Genomic DNA, 15115 nt, shown 5'->3' with positions numbered 1-15115 from the left:
AAGCGGGATATCAAATCCAAACTCTTCTTCTTCTTCTTCCCAGATGAGAGGTGATAAGAGTTCTCAGCAACCTTGATGTTTCAGATTCTGACAGAAGAGACCTGCCCCATTTCCAGGAGCCTGGGAGGGAAAAATCTACTCTGCACATGCTTGCAGTCATTCCTTGGCAGGTTTCATGTCTGAGTCCTGTTGGGTCCAACTTTATGTGATTCCACACATAGGCTTTTGGCATGCCACAGCAGTGGTTCCACTGGTGTGACAAAAGCCTTTCAACGCATGACAGCTGCTACATATGGTTGCTCCAGCACAAGCCATTGTCTTTTCCTAGAGTCAATGGCCACTGTAACTTTGAGAAGTCCTAGTTCCAGAGCCTGTAACTGAGAACAGATTTCAAGAACAAGCCCCTTCTTTCATCCAGCTATGACAAAGCATTGAACAAAACAAAGCACTGAGATTCCTGCATTGCGGGGGGTTAGACTAGATTACAGTTGGGATTCCTTCCATCTCTATAATTCTGTGAAACCCTTTTTTATTATTCTTAACACTTGTGTCTAGAGGACAGCACATATACACCACAATTTTTAAAAATGTCTGGCTGGCACTGCAAAATGCAGTATTTCCCTTCGCATACCTTCGTCACCCATTAGAATGCAGAGAGCCATCTTATTTTTTAAAAAAGAAGTATTTTAATGATTGGGTATAGGAATAGCGACTAGAAGATAAATCCACATGAAAGAGAATTTTTTGAGAGCCACCATGAATGGCAGGGGGGAACCACTTTGGAATTGTAGCTGCTCTTTGATCTGTATAAATCAATTTATTTGATTTAAAATTTACACATTTGATTTATGCAAAAATCAAAGCAAGTGTCTGGAACACTTTGAGTCCTGAGGAGTATGTTGGCGTGGCATCAGAGAATGAAACTCTCGGCAGATCTTCTAACAATTCCCCCTAGCCCAGTGTCATCATCTGGTCTTCCCTGGCATGGTGGAGCTCTCATTACAGCCCACTCCCCAAAAGGGCTGCTGGAGAACCGCAATGACACCCTGATCTTAATATTTTCCCTCAAAATCTATTGTGCTCTATTATTCCAAAGTAGATTTTTGACTAGAGATTTTCTCTCAGTGCTAACGATTAATCAACACATTTAGAAGTGCCAAGAAAACCCAATATGGTGAAGGGTGTTCTAATAACAAACATGTTTGTTAATTTACATGTCTCCTTCAGACCTCCTTATATAGAAAGTGTACCAGACCAAATCACAGCTTCCTGAATTACTTTTAGATTTCATAATTGGGAAGGAATCTCTCTCTCTGCTGATAAGTCCTCACTTTTTAGTGAGTGCTGCAAGAAAACTCGCTTCACAATTGCTGCCAAATAATAAGATGACTCTGTACTCTTTCCCTTTCTTCAAAGAAAGAAAAGGGCATTCTTTGATAGAGCTGTGATTATAGGAAGGAAAGTGACCCTCCAAACAACAACATGATACAGGTCATCATTCTGCCGGGTAACAAAAGAACTAAACTTGTCTTCTCCACAGGTGCATGATGAATCTAATAATACAAACCTTGGTTTTCACAATAAACTGCAATCAGAAATTCTGCCTTTTTCCTCTATTGCCTTTGGACATCACCAAGTTATCTTTGCTCATGTTCTTGGGTGAGTAATTTGCTAAACGAGTTCCCCACTTTTGAGGCACTGACAAGTGGCGGCCAATTAGACACTGCTCCCCTCCATAATGGCTGGTTTTTCTTTTCTTTTTTATTTAAAAAAGTCCCTTCTACTGGAGCACTGAAAACAAATTGAGGTATTAGCTTGGTTTAATTGGAGCTAGAGCTCATCCCTGAGTTTGTTATCTCAGTACTAGCTATTAATCTATAGTTCTTACAAAACACAAATGTCACTGCATTTGTTTAACCCAGGGATAGTCAACTCTCTATAAGTTGGTCTTTGGACCACAGTTCCCATCAGCCCTCACCACTGGCCATAGTGGGTGGGCCCCTGTTGACCACCCCTGGGATAACCTATCAGATCTGCTATTGCCTTTTCTAAACGTTGCTTGCTGTATTCTGAACTGCAGTCCCAATCAAAGCTGCTAGTCCCATGCTTCAAGTTTTCCAGAGTGGGGAGCATGATTCTAGTACTATTGAGTTCTTCTGACATGCTTAGAAAAAGGTCAGCTTGGTGAATGAAGCAAACTTTGTCAAGTGGATACCAGGATTTTGCTTACAATCTAATTCTTTGTCCTGCAGCCATTGCTGACAGAGCTTGCCCTGGCTACTCCTGCTCCCCACTTCCAGAATTGTATGGTCTGGATTGCTCTGGGTTTTATTTGTATTTGTATTATTTGCTGTTGAATTTGTTTATGTACAGTGGGGACTATGATTTACATGAAGCTTCTGAGACAGGCTGCCTGGAGTTTTGGGGTTCAGTATCACCAACCTTTTTTCTAGAAAAAGAGGTGCCATAACTCACCATGAATACCTCCCTCGTTCTCTTAGAATGGTAATGGCACCCATCTGAGAGGCGCCAGAACCCACCTGAGAGGTGCCAGAACTGACTTCTGTGAGCTTCCTCTGGAAAAAAAAAAAGCTCTGGTATAACCAACATGTTGGTGGCACCCTGGTCTATTTCTCCTTTCCACCTAAATCCAATGAAGCTGTATCAGTTCTAAACCTGTGTCAGTCATCAGTAATGGACTGGATAAGGATGAAAAAAATTGAAACCTAATTTAGACAAGACAGAGATGCTCAGAAGTAAGGATTCAGCCTATGCTGGATCCCCCTGAAGACTCACTCTGAAGATGTAGGCTCACAGTTTGGGTGTGCTCCTGGACTCAACCCTGATATCATGGATGCCTGGTTTCTGCAGTGGCCAGGAGTGCATTCAGTTAAAACTAGTGTGCCCTTTGTGCCCATTCCTGGAGATTCTGATCTGACCACAGTGATGCACACCTTAGTTGCATCCCATTTGGATTATTGTAACATGATCTATGTGGGGCTGTCACTGAAAACTGCTCAGAAACTTCAGCTGGCCCAAAGCGCTGCAGCCAGACTGTTGACCAGGACTGGCTATAGGGAGCAAACGACTCCCTTGTTACAACAGCTCCACTGGTTACCAGTCTTTTCCTGGGCACAATTCAAAGTGCTGGTTATGACCGATAAAGCCCTACGCAGCTTAGATCCAAGCTGTCTGAAAGACTATTAACTCATATTGACCTGCCTGGGTTTTGAGATTTTTGTGGGAGGCCCATCTCAGTCCTGCCACTTTCATAGGCACACTTGGTAGCGATGCAGGAGATGGTCTTCTCATTGGCTGCTCCCAGACTTTAAAACTCTTTCCTTAGAAAAGTGAGACTGGCTCCTTCCTTGTTGTCCTTCTGCTGGCAAGTAAAGATTTTCTTGTTTCAACATTTTTGGGGGAACTGACTGTTTTTAAGGAAAGGGCTAGTGCTGTGGTGTTTTTAGTGTAACAATCTGTATGTGATCATATGTGTGTGCATATTCCACAAATGTTTATGTTTATTGTGGAGGTGCATGGATCTTAGGGGAGGACGAGTACCTCAGGTGGGGGATATGTCATACTCCTTCTTGGGTAGTTTGTTCACCTTTGACCCTCCTCCTGCAGTCAGCTCTCACCTGAGGCTCCTAGAAGATGCCAGCATACAACAGCAACCACACTACATTTTGAATCAACTTTGTTGCAGCTCTAATCCTAAATGACTGCAGGCATGTCATGAGGGGAAACCAAACATGATGACTGACAACCCTGCCCATCTATAGCCTCAGGATTAGTAACAGTGTTTATGCTTGGAGGGGAAAATATCAGAAGCCTCTGCAGTGATAAGCATTTGATATTCAAACAAGGGTGGAAACCATGCACCAGGGCATACAGAGTGCTACAAAGTAGTACAACTATTTTTTTCAGTTCAGCTTGTTTTAGCATTGTACAGAAAAGAAGAAATTAATGAGTCACATTTTTACCAATTAGAATTTCCACCCTCACTAAAAATGTGAGTCACTTTTTTTTTTATCAATTAGGTACCAGAACATTTTCTATGAGCTTCATTTCCTATGTTTTCAAAATATGACTCAAGGTTCACTCATGTTCTTGTTTTCCTCATAAACAGGTTCCCACTGACAAATAACATGAAAGCTTCCCTTCTGTCAGACATATTATTTTTTAAAAAATATTTTACACTCTTCTACCGACAAACACAATGATTAGAACAAGAAGGTTCTTTCCATGTGAAACATTATACACTTGAAAACAGTGACACAGACTTTCTTTAAATGGCTATAGTGGTTTGCATACAAAAATGTAGAATGTAGGCCAGTCTTTGTTGTTGTTTAGTCGTTTAGTCGTGTCCAACTCTTCGTGACCCCATGGACCAGAGCACGCCAGGCACTCCTGTCTTCCACTGCCTCCCACAGTTTGGTCAGACTCATGTTTGTAGCTTCGAGAACACTGTCTAACCATCTCGTCCTCTGTCGTCCCCTTCTCCTTGTGCCCTCCATCTTTCCCAACATCAGGGTCTTTTCCAGGGAGTCTTCTCTTCTCATGAGGTGGCCAAAATATTGGAGCCTCAGCTTCACGATCTGTCCTTCCAGTGAGCACTCAGGGCTGATTTCCTTAAGAATGGATAGGTTTGATCTTCTTGCAGTCCATGGGACTCTCAAGAGTCTCCTCCAGCACCACAGTTCAAAAGCATCAATTCTTCGGCGATCAGCCTTCTTTATGGTCCAGCTCTCACTTCCATACATCACTACTGGGAAAACCATGGCTTTTACTATACGGACCTTTGTTGGCAAGGTGATGTCTCTGCTTTTTAAGACGCTGTCTAGGTTTGCCATCGCCTTTCTCCCAAGGAGCAGGTGTCTTTTAATTTCGTGACTGCTGTCACCATCTGCAGTGATCATGGAGCCCAAGAAAGTAAAATCTCTCACTGCCTCCATTTCTTCCCCTTCTATTTGCCAAGAGGTGATGGGCCCAGTGGCCATGATCTTCGTTTTTTTGATGTTGAGCTTCAGACCATATTTTGCGCTCTCCTCTTTCACCCTCATTAAAAGGTTCTTTAATTCCTCCTCACTTTCTGCCATCAAGGTTGTGTCATCTGCATATCTGAGGTTGTTGATATTTCTTCCGGCAATCTTAATTCCGGCTTGGGATTCATCCAGCCCAGCCTTTCGCATGATGAATTCTGCATATAAGTTAAATAAGCAGGGAGACAATATGCAGCCTTGCCGTACTCCTTTCCCAATTTTGAACCAATCCCCTTCATGGATCACTGCCTTGCCGTGGCGAAGGGGCTTGAATAACTCAGAGAAGCTATGAACTATGCCGAGCAGGGCACCCAAGATGAACAGGTCATAGTGGAGAGTTTTGACCAAACGTGATCCACCTGGAGGAGGAACCGGCAAGCCACTCCAGTATCCGTGCCAAGAAAACTCCATGGACAAAGACAATAGGCCAGTCTTACGTTCCCTCAATTACAGATGGAGATCCTGAAAATGAAAATGAAATGAAATGTAGCAACAGTAATCTGAGATTCCTATGGGCAAATAAAGAGCCACATAAATGCACACATTTTATGATACTTCTTTTGTGATCATTTCTCATCCAGACACACCTTTCACACTACACACACACACACACACACACACGTTGCATTGCCCTCTCATACATCTACAGCTTTCACACACTCTGCTGACCAACAGTAGTGTTGCCTATTCCCTTCTCTGCATGTGTTGAAATCTCTGCTAGGGATGATGCATGAAATGCAAACAGTTCCTCATCTCTTTGACCATTTTTCATCAAGGAAAAAAAGAAGTAGGCTGGTGGATATATGAAACAAGGCAAGTATCTTCATTGCATACCCTTATGTTAATCATAAGGACGTTATGTTAGGTACGTCATAACATAAGTACGTTATGTTATGTTAATCATAAGGACGTTATATAAGGTGGATATATGAAACAAGGCAAGTATCTTCATTGCATACCCTTATGTTAATCATAGGACGCAGGTGGCGCTGTGGGTTAAAGCCTCAGCGCCTAGGGCTTGCTGATCGAAAGGTCGGCGGTTCGAATCCCTGCGGCGGGGTGCGCTCCCGCTGCTCGGTCCCAGCGCCTGCCAACCTAGCAGTTCGAAAGCACCTCCGGGTGCAAGTAGATAAATAGGGACCGCTTACCAGCGGGAAGGTAAACGGCGTTTCCGTGTGCGGCTCTGGCTCTGGCTCTGGCTCTGGCCAGAGCAGCGATGTCACGCTGGCCACGTGACCCGGAAGTGTCTCCGGACAGCGCTGGCCCCCGGCCTCTTGAATGAGATGGGCGCACAACCCCAGAGTCTGTCAAGACTGGCCCCTACGGGCAGGGGTACCTTTACCTTTTACCTTTTATGTTAATCAAGTTTCAAGCAGAACAGGGTTCTTTGCATAACCGAGCAGTTTTGAAAAGCCTATTTATTATAGCACAGATCTTTTGAAGACCTCATTTGGGGAGCTGTGTGGGCGGACATAATTAAGTCTCAGTAACACGAGGTGTTTGTTAGTTATCCCCTTTTTGTTATTTTTGGTCTCTCTCTGTTTTGTAGGTGTAAAATATTTTATATTAATTAACTAAAATGATGTCTTGTTCCCACCCAAACACAGATGTCGGGTTGTTTTCAGGTTAACTGTGTTTAGGTTTTCCAAGAAAGAAGCAAAATATAACTTAATTTGTGAAAGAAAAGAAGCCTCCCTCTTAATTTCCCCATATTGTTGTTTTTTTTTAAGTTACTTTAAAACCTTATTTGTGGGAGGAAATTATCCTGATCCTTATTTAAAAAAATATAAATAAATCACAAGCATTTTCAAATCTGTTGCTTTTGCCCTTTGCCGATCATGTTGCCATTGTTTCACAGATTTTATTGTTATTGATTTCAAATTCAAGCTGCTTTGAGCAGACTCTGGTTTGAAAAGCAGAGCAGCAAATTCCATATAGAAACCTATGCATACACAGCTAGCAAACCCTATCAAACACTGGCTGCCTTCCCACCTCTCAGGATTCAGACACATTTATGGCCTTCATCCAGCACATCACTTCCTTTGTCCAGTTAGAATATTGCAACTTGACCAGCACATGTTCTACTTACAAGTTTGCTTGGGTTTTTTGGGGTTAACATTGGAGATTTTGCTAATGTAAAGGGCAAGGGAAGAAGAGTTGTTGTTAACCCACATGGAGGCAGTTCCTGCTGCCAGAATGATTAAGCCAATTTATTTTTTAAAAGTTTATAAAGATAGCATCTTTATAGTGGTACTAGTAAAACTGCCAGAAATCTTTCCTGACTAAGGACGTCTGTGGCATTCTTGATACAGTTTCTTCAAGGCAGTGGCGTAGTGTGGGGGGTGCAGGGGGGCCGGCCGCACAGGGCGCAACATCTGGGGTTAGGGCAAATCCACGGGTTAGGGGGCGCAAATTACTTGCCTTGCGCCGGGTGCTGACAACCCACGTTACGCCACTGCTTCAAGGTAAAGGTAAAGGGAACCCTGACCATTAGGTCCAGTCGTGACCGACTCTGGGGTTGCACGCTCATCTCGCTCTATAGGCCGAGGGAGCCGGCGTTTGTCCACAGACAACTTCCAGGTCATGTGGCCAGCATGACTAAGCCGCTTCTGGCGAACCAGAGCAGCACACGGAAACACCGTTTACCTTCCTGCCGGAGCAGTACCTATTTATCTACTTGCACATGACGTGCTTTTGAACTGCTAGGTTGGCAGGAGCAGGGAACGAGCAACGGGAGCTCACTCCGTCGCGGGGATTCGAACCGCCGACCTTCTGATCAGCAAGTCCTAGGCTCTGTGGTTTAACCCACAGCGCCACCCGCGTCCCTACAGTTTCTTCAAAGCCTGGCACAAATACGAAGCTCTATGGCTCTAACACCCTTTTCATTGGCTGTCTTCCCTCAGCAATGGCAATTAACCAATCATATTAGAAAGAAGGGAACATCACCTTTTTCGATAGGTGTGCCTATAGAAAGCTCTTGGAAGTTGCCAGAGGTATCTAGAACTGGTATCTAGAACTATCTGTTATTATAATAATTGTGTTTTTTTCAGTTACTTGGCAACTTTTGAGTATAGCTTACTCTTCCTAGAAAGCATCTCATTATTTCTGGCAATTAGTTGCAATCTCTCAAAAGCAACCTCACCTTTGTGAGAAAATGATTTCTTTCATTAGATGGCTTTCTTCAGAAGAATGCTGAATTTTGTTCGGCTCTGAGGAGGGATATTTTAAATTCAGATGATGTTCAGCCTTGGGCTCAGATTGAGTTTAGAGACTCTCTTACAACATCCCTTTGCTGTCGAAACACACCCTACCCATACCTCAGGGATCTCTGAGAGGGAGTGCCATGGGATTCAGCGGAACAATGTGGAATGTAGGGTAGTTGTGGAGAGGAGGGGAGATGCAGTTTCCCCACAAACTTCCTTAAATTAACTTATCTTAGGATCCAATCCAGATTCCTCCTTTCCCCAGTAACACCCCAAACCCTAGCCCATATTGTTCAGAAGGACCCTGATCCTTTAGCGAGGTTTTCAAGAGGCACATGAGATTCCAAGGGGGAAAACAGGCAACTTTCCTTCTGTGAACTTCCTTTAAGCTATTTTAGACTCTAAACCATTGTAGCACTTTCTCCTAGTAAACTGCTAGGCACAGCTTAGGGCAACAATTGGAATAAAGAGACAAATGTGTTATGTTGATGAATGTGAAACAGCAGAGCAAATGGAAGCTAAGCAAATGATTCACTCCCTTACCTGGGGTTTCTCACCAGCTCTCTAAAAGGAGAACCCTGATAAAAAGAATAATAAATACTTTAAGCTGAATTTTCTGAGGTGGAAAAAAATTGTATGTGTATGTTTCTTTAAGTGGAGCTTACGACTCAAGATTCACTATTAGGTTTTCCAGAGGTTATCAGACCTGGAGTTGATAAGAAATCCAAGCCACCGAGTTCTAAGTGAAGCTTTCTCTCCACAGCCAAGAAAGCATGCCCTCCAGGCATAGAGCTCCATGCCAGAGCAGTTTAGAGGGCCTATAAATGTTCATAGCTTCAGCTAACTAGTTTCTGGGCAGTTAAACACACAGTAAGAAATGAGGAGATAGAGACCTTGATTTTAAAATGTCAACCTACTTAACATCATTTCTGAAAGAAAAAAAAACAATTTCCACTTCATATTGCTAATGAGAAAGTCAATGCCATACTGTACATAATTGTATCTTTTACACATTATTGCAGGTGCTTAAGCTCTTTGATATTAATCAGGAGGCAGAGTTTGGTCTACTTTAAAGTGAATCGTGAGCTTTCTGATCTTATCATTGTAAATGGGAGATATATACCTGAGATGATTTAAAATGAGCTCTGAATTTGCCACATTTCCTTTCTCAGACTGCAGTCAGAGCATCATTGGCAGCTCTTGCGGGAAGTGGAAAATGGAAGGCTCCATCTAGATGTGACAGAGGCATGGGCTAAAACATGGGTCATGCCAGACATATATAAAAGAGAGAACAGTTTTAAGTGGCGAAGCAGCGCCAACACTTTGAAATGTGCTCAGAAAAGTACTGGGAGCCAATGCAGATCCTTTCGGACTGGTGTTACATGGTTCTGGCAGCCACTCACTGTCACCAATCTAGCTGCCACAGTTGTAGTTGTAGTTTCTAAGTCACCTTCAAAGGTAGCCCCGCATAAAGCGCATGCTAAGGCAGGTGGGAGCATACTTTGTTTGATCGAAGTGAAAATCAGGGACTTTATGTTCCTGTGATGTTCTACCTTTACCTGCCCTAAACCTGATATAAGGAGTGTGTGTGTGTGTGTGTGTGTGTGTGTGTGTCTTCCTGAAAAAGTCTTCCTGGGCCAAATGGAGAGGGGTCTGGAAGGCTAGAGGTTCCCCACCCCTATCCTACAATAATAAACAACGACTTGCCACTCTTTCATTAAGAAAGGTTGCAGCCTTGGGGACATCAGTTTAGACAAAAGCTAAGTAAGAAGTGACATGATAAGGTAAAGGTAAAGGAACCCCTGACCATTAGGTCCAGTCGTGACCGACTCTGGGGTTGCGGCGCTCATCTCACTTTATTGGCCGAGGGAGCTGGCGTACAGCTTCCGGGTCATGTGGCCAGCATGACTAAGCCGCTTCTGGCGAACCAGAGCAGCGCACGGAAATGCCGTTTACCTTCCCGCTGGCGCAGTACCTATTTATCTACTTTGACATGCTTTCGAACTGCTAGGTTGGCAGGAGCAGGGACCGAGCAACGGGAGCTCACCCTGTCACGGGGATTCAAACCGCCGACCTTCTGATAGGCAAGTCCTAGGCTCTGTGGTTTAACCCACAGCACCACCCGCGTCCCAAGTGACATGATAGAAGTTTATAAAATTGCACATGACATGGACAAAGCGGATAGAGAAAAGTTTTTCTCCCTCTCTCGTAACACTAGAATTCGCAGACATCCTAGGAAACTTCATTTTGGAAGATTCAGGACAGGGAAAAGAAAGTATTTCTTATCTTAACACAGATCATAGTTCACCTATGAAACTCGAACCCACGGGAGGCAGTGATAGCCACCAACTTAGGTGGCTTTAGTAGAAGATTGGGCACATTCCTGGATGAGAAGCCCATTGTTGGCTACTAGCCATGATGGCTATGTTCTGCCTCCATATCTAGAAACAGTGATCTTTCTGAATACCATTTGCTAGAGGTGACAGGAGGGGAGAGGGCTTGTGCATGTGAATCCTTTTTGAGGTTTTCCCACAGGAATCTGGCTGTCCGTGGTGAGATGAGCTGGACTGGATGGAACATGGGCCAGATCTAGCAAGCTCTTCTTACATTCTAATGATTACCTAAATCATCTGCCGGAGGAAACTGCCTCACTTTGTCTGATGGAAGGACCGGCCCTGTTTCTGGGATAATTTCTCCTCTAAAATCTATCTTGACCAGAGTATCCATGGCTTCAGTCTTTCTCCACCCAATGAAAGGAGGCGCTGTTGCCCTGAAACATCACTGGAAATACGGCAGCTTCCCAATATATTTAACTGTTTGATGTCTGAATGCACAGAACTGACTGGAAACAAAGTGATTGGGTCACATAAGTGCAGTGTAAAGTCTTGGCACAAGCCTCTCTCCTTACCATAAATCAATTTCTCTTCAGAGTTGTCCAGGTATTAAATTTGCCCCATTGTTTTTATTTTTTTTAAGCTTGGGATTGAAGCAAGTCTGCAGAAAGCATTAATTTTGCCCTATCCACATTTCCTTCAATGTGAAATAACATGCCTGGAAAGTCACAAAAACCATAAAAAGAAGGATTGTCAGTAAAAAATGTTTTTGGGGAGTCTTTTTTTAAAGAGGACGTTGTACTCCAGGAGTCAATTTTCAACTTCAATTGGTGTATAAAAATTGCATAAAATATCCAAGATGCTATTTTCAAATCATTCAGCCATCTTTCCCACTTGAAAGACATGAGTTTAGATCCACTTTGTGTTATGAATGGTGACCCAGGAGTAATTTCACTTTCCTGTTAAAGGGTTTTTTCTGTTCAGTTCAGTTTGCAGCTATTTCAAGACATATTTCTAGAAGTGAAAGGATTTGGTTTAACTTAAAAATTTCTATCATAATGGTTACTTTTTATGTGTGCTATAATTTCAGAGTGAGAATTGAAGAGTTCTAAAAAGCCACGGGCTGAGTTTTCTTTCTATCATTCTTGTGTGTGTGGTCCCCCCCTCTCTCTCTCGTGTGTGTACGTGTACACGGAAGAACATCAGTAAGAAGTTTAGTCCCCAAGTGAACAGAATGCCAGTGGGATTGATAAAAATATCAGGAGCCTTTTACCTACAGAACATCAGAGAACAGAGAGCGTCAGCACAACCATTAGATGACCAGAATGCCAATGGGAATGATAAAAATAACAGAAGCCTTTTGCCTCCAGGTCAGCAGGGACCATCAGTTATTACCACTTGATGGCTTTGCAGTGCACCATATGGGAAATAAGCTTGTGCTTTCGATCAAGTTCCTAGCTGATAGATATCCACTTTAGAAATACACACATGGCATGCAATCCAGATAGGGTCCTCATTGACTGATGGCCAATTGTTTTTAAGCACAAAGTAATGGGTGGCATCCAACTAACTGCAAGTGCAAGGATTTTGTCACGGTCCAGGACATAGGTAGCAGCAGTCCAGACCTCACATGCTGGGACCAGGGTATGAATGGTAACAATGGTAGCAGTTTAATGGAGAACAGAAACTCGAGGAGGCTGGAACGCAGGATCAGAAATGACCAGGAGGAGGAAGTGGAGTAAGGACAGGAGCGCTGAAGCAGGATCAGGAATTGAAGCAGGATCAGGAGTGGAAACAAGAACTGGCAATGTGGTATAAACCACGTTGTTGTAGCAAAGAACCCGGGCAAAATGCTGGCCTTATATACTTCTCTTCGGCTTGCTTCCAGGTACTGCATGTCTCCTGATCTGGCCACACCTGACTCCCCCAAGACGCAGTAAGGGCCTGGTTATGCAACTCCTCACTGCACTCAGGGCCTTGCCCCTGCAAATACTCATGGTACGCCTTACAGATTTAAGTCTGCACAACAGAACTTCCTCCTCCCTCTCCTCTCCTGCATGCCACTGTGCCCTTCCCAGATCTGCTATGGAAAATCAGGGGAACACCCAGAATGGATTTGGTGGGACACGGGGATGCATGCGGAGAAGGAGGAAGGGTTTCCTTGCACAGCCAAATATCCCTGTATTAGCAGATCTATTAATACCACACAGCAGTTCTAATGACTGACCTTGGAACTTCTAAATTTCTGAATTTTGTGCAGTGTAGACTAGTATCAGGAGTACTCAAAACAAAACCCCCAAATGAGTTTTCATTAGTTAGTCTACAGCATTACCATGGTATTTCTGTGAACAAAACCATCTTGGGAATCTTTGTGTGTGGTTCATTTATAACCTGGAGGCAGGCTATATGAATTGTGAATTGTGTATTGCTTTGTAATGATTTGTTGGGTCTCTGGACCGTTATAAAGATTGATGATGATGATGATGATGATGATGATGATGATGATATAACAAAGAGTGGGTTCTGACAATCACTTCTAATTGTTCCAATGAAGCAAACTGGTTGTTTGAAGGGCCCCAACAGGCAACTAAAATACAAAGCAGCCCCCACTAATAGCAATAAAGAGTTTTGAGATTTTGCACTCTGCTCCTGCACAAGACCAATTCACATAAATGAACACAGCTAAGGAGCAGAGTAAGGTGGATGGTGAACTCAGATGAAACTCATCCTAGGACAGCCAGAATATTAGTTGAGGTATAAAGCCTTCCTTGAATCCTTCATCAGTAATACTACATTCCTCCAATAAATTGTAAATGATGATTAAATAATAATACTCAAAATCCCTTTTTGCTAACTTAAACAAACCTGGAGCTTTCTTAAATCACAATTTCCCATGCCTTTTTATACAGGTTCCTCTTCTACTTAGCTGGTGGCAGCAGTGACATTTCCCTAAAGATTTTTCCATCTGGATGGAAGACAGAGGCACTGCAGATTTCTTTGGCTGCTTACATGTTCAGAGATATAAGCTAGATTTTAATTGAGTGGGAACTAGGGAGAACACAGGTTTCTTTGTTAAAACTCAGTAATTAATGTTCCTTTAATGAGTGGTAATTTAAGTAATTAATGTTGCCTTAATGTTAAGTAACAGGAAATAAATTTAGCAGTTGAGCCTTGATTAGAAACAAATAGTGTCTAGATGCTTTCAGCACTGGAGAATGACATCGGGGCAGAGCAGGCTGGGCCACTAAATAAAACTTTGAAGCTAGTAAGAATATAGTAACACTACAATACGGGAATATAGTAACACTACAATACGGGACGCGGGTGGCACTGTGGTCTAAACCACTGAGACTAGGGCTTGCCGATCAGAAGGTCGCTGGTTCGAATCCCTGCAACGGGGTGAGCTCCCGTTGTTCAGTCCCAGCTCCTGCCCACCAAGCAGTTCGAAAGCATGTCAAAGTGCAAGTAGATAAATAGGTACCGCTCTGGCGGGAAGGTAAACGGCGTTTCTGTGCGCTGCTCTGGTTTCACCAGAAGCAGCTTAGTCATGCTGGCCACATGACCCGGAAGCTGTCTGTGGACAAACGCTGGCTCCCTTGGCCTATAGAGTGAGATGAGCACCGCAACCCCAGAGTCGTCCACGACTGGACGTAACAGTCAGGGGTACTTTTACCTTTAACACAACAAAATGTTGATTATGTCAGCTGTGAAGGGAAAAGCTAAATACCAAATGGTACAGAGGGGAATAACCCTTTGGTAGCTTGTGGGGCAATGTGGTGGCAATTTGCAAGCCATTTTCTCTAACGTAATACATTTGAATATGTCATTTTTACTAATATATGCAATCTAATGCACACTTTCCCCTAACATATACATTTTTGTACACATTGCTCAGTAAGTGAACCTCATTTCAAAATTCTGAGAAGTGCAAATACTGAAGGAGCCTTGTATTTTGGTTCATGTATTGGTTTGAGAATATTCAAATTAGGTGGCTTCTCATTAAAATGCAAACAAAATCAAATTTCTCCTCAGCCCCTAATCAAGACTTTCTTATCCCTTTTAACTTAATTTGATATTCTCATTATAACACCAACAGGGATGTTTCTGAGAGGAAAACCCAATTAAGTTCACAAGGAAGGCCAAAAGAAAGAAAGAAAGCAAATACTCATCTTGGAACAAACCATAGCATATTCTGGAAAGCACAACCTCTTTCAGCTGAGATGGTGAGAAAAATACACTCTAGTTCTGCCCTTGCTAAAGGTTTTCTTTTAACTTTCACAATATCAGTTGCTGAACTCCAGAGGCCCCCTGCTGTTAAATGCCAGCTCCTTTATTAACCTTACTTGGGAGAGTTCCAGACCTCGCAGGATCTAGACTAACATCTATTATAATATGTTTTGCTATTATAAATGGCAAATGCTCCCTGACACCACCAACCCCTCCCTATTTCTGCATAAAACTTCTTCCTATATATAAAAAGGTTATTTAAAAACAAGAAGATAAATTATTTCTGTCTAAAGAAAAATGTATTATAAAG

The sequence above is a fragment of the Podarcis cretensis genome (assembly GCF_951804945.1).
Source record: "Podarcis cretensis genome assembly, chromosome: 10".
In the NCBI taxonomy this organism is placed as follows: domain Eukaryota; kingdom Metazoa; phylum Chordata; class Lepidosauria; order Squamata; family Lacertidae; genus Podarcis; species Podarcis cretensis.
Note: the sequence above shows the minus strand (reverse complement) of the source record.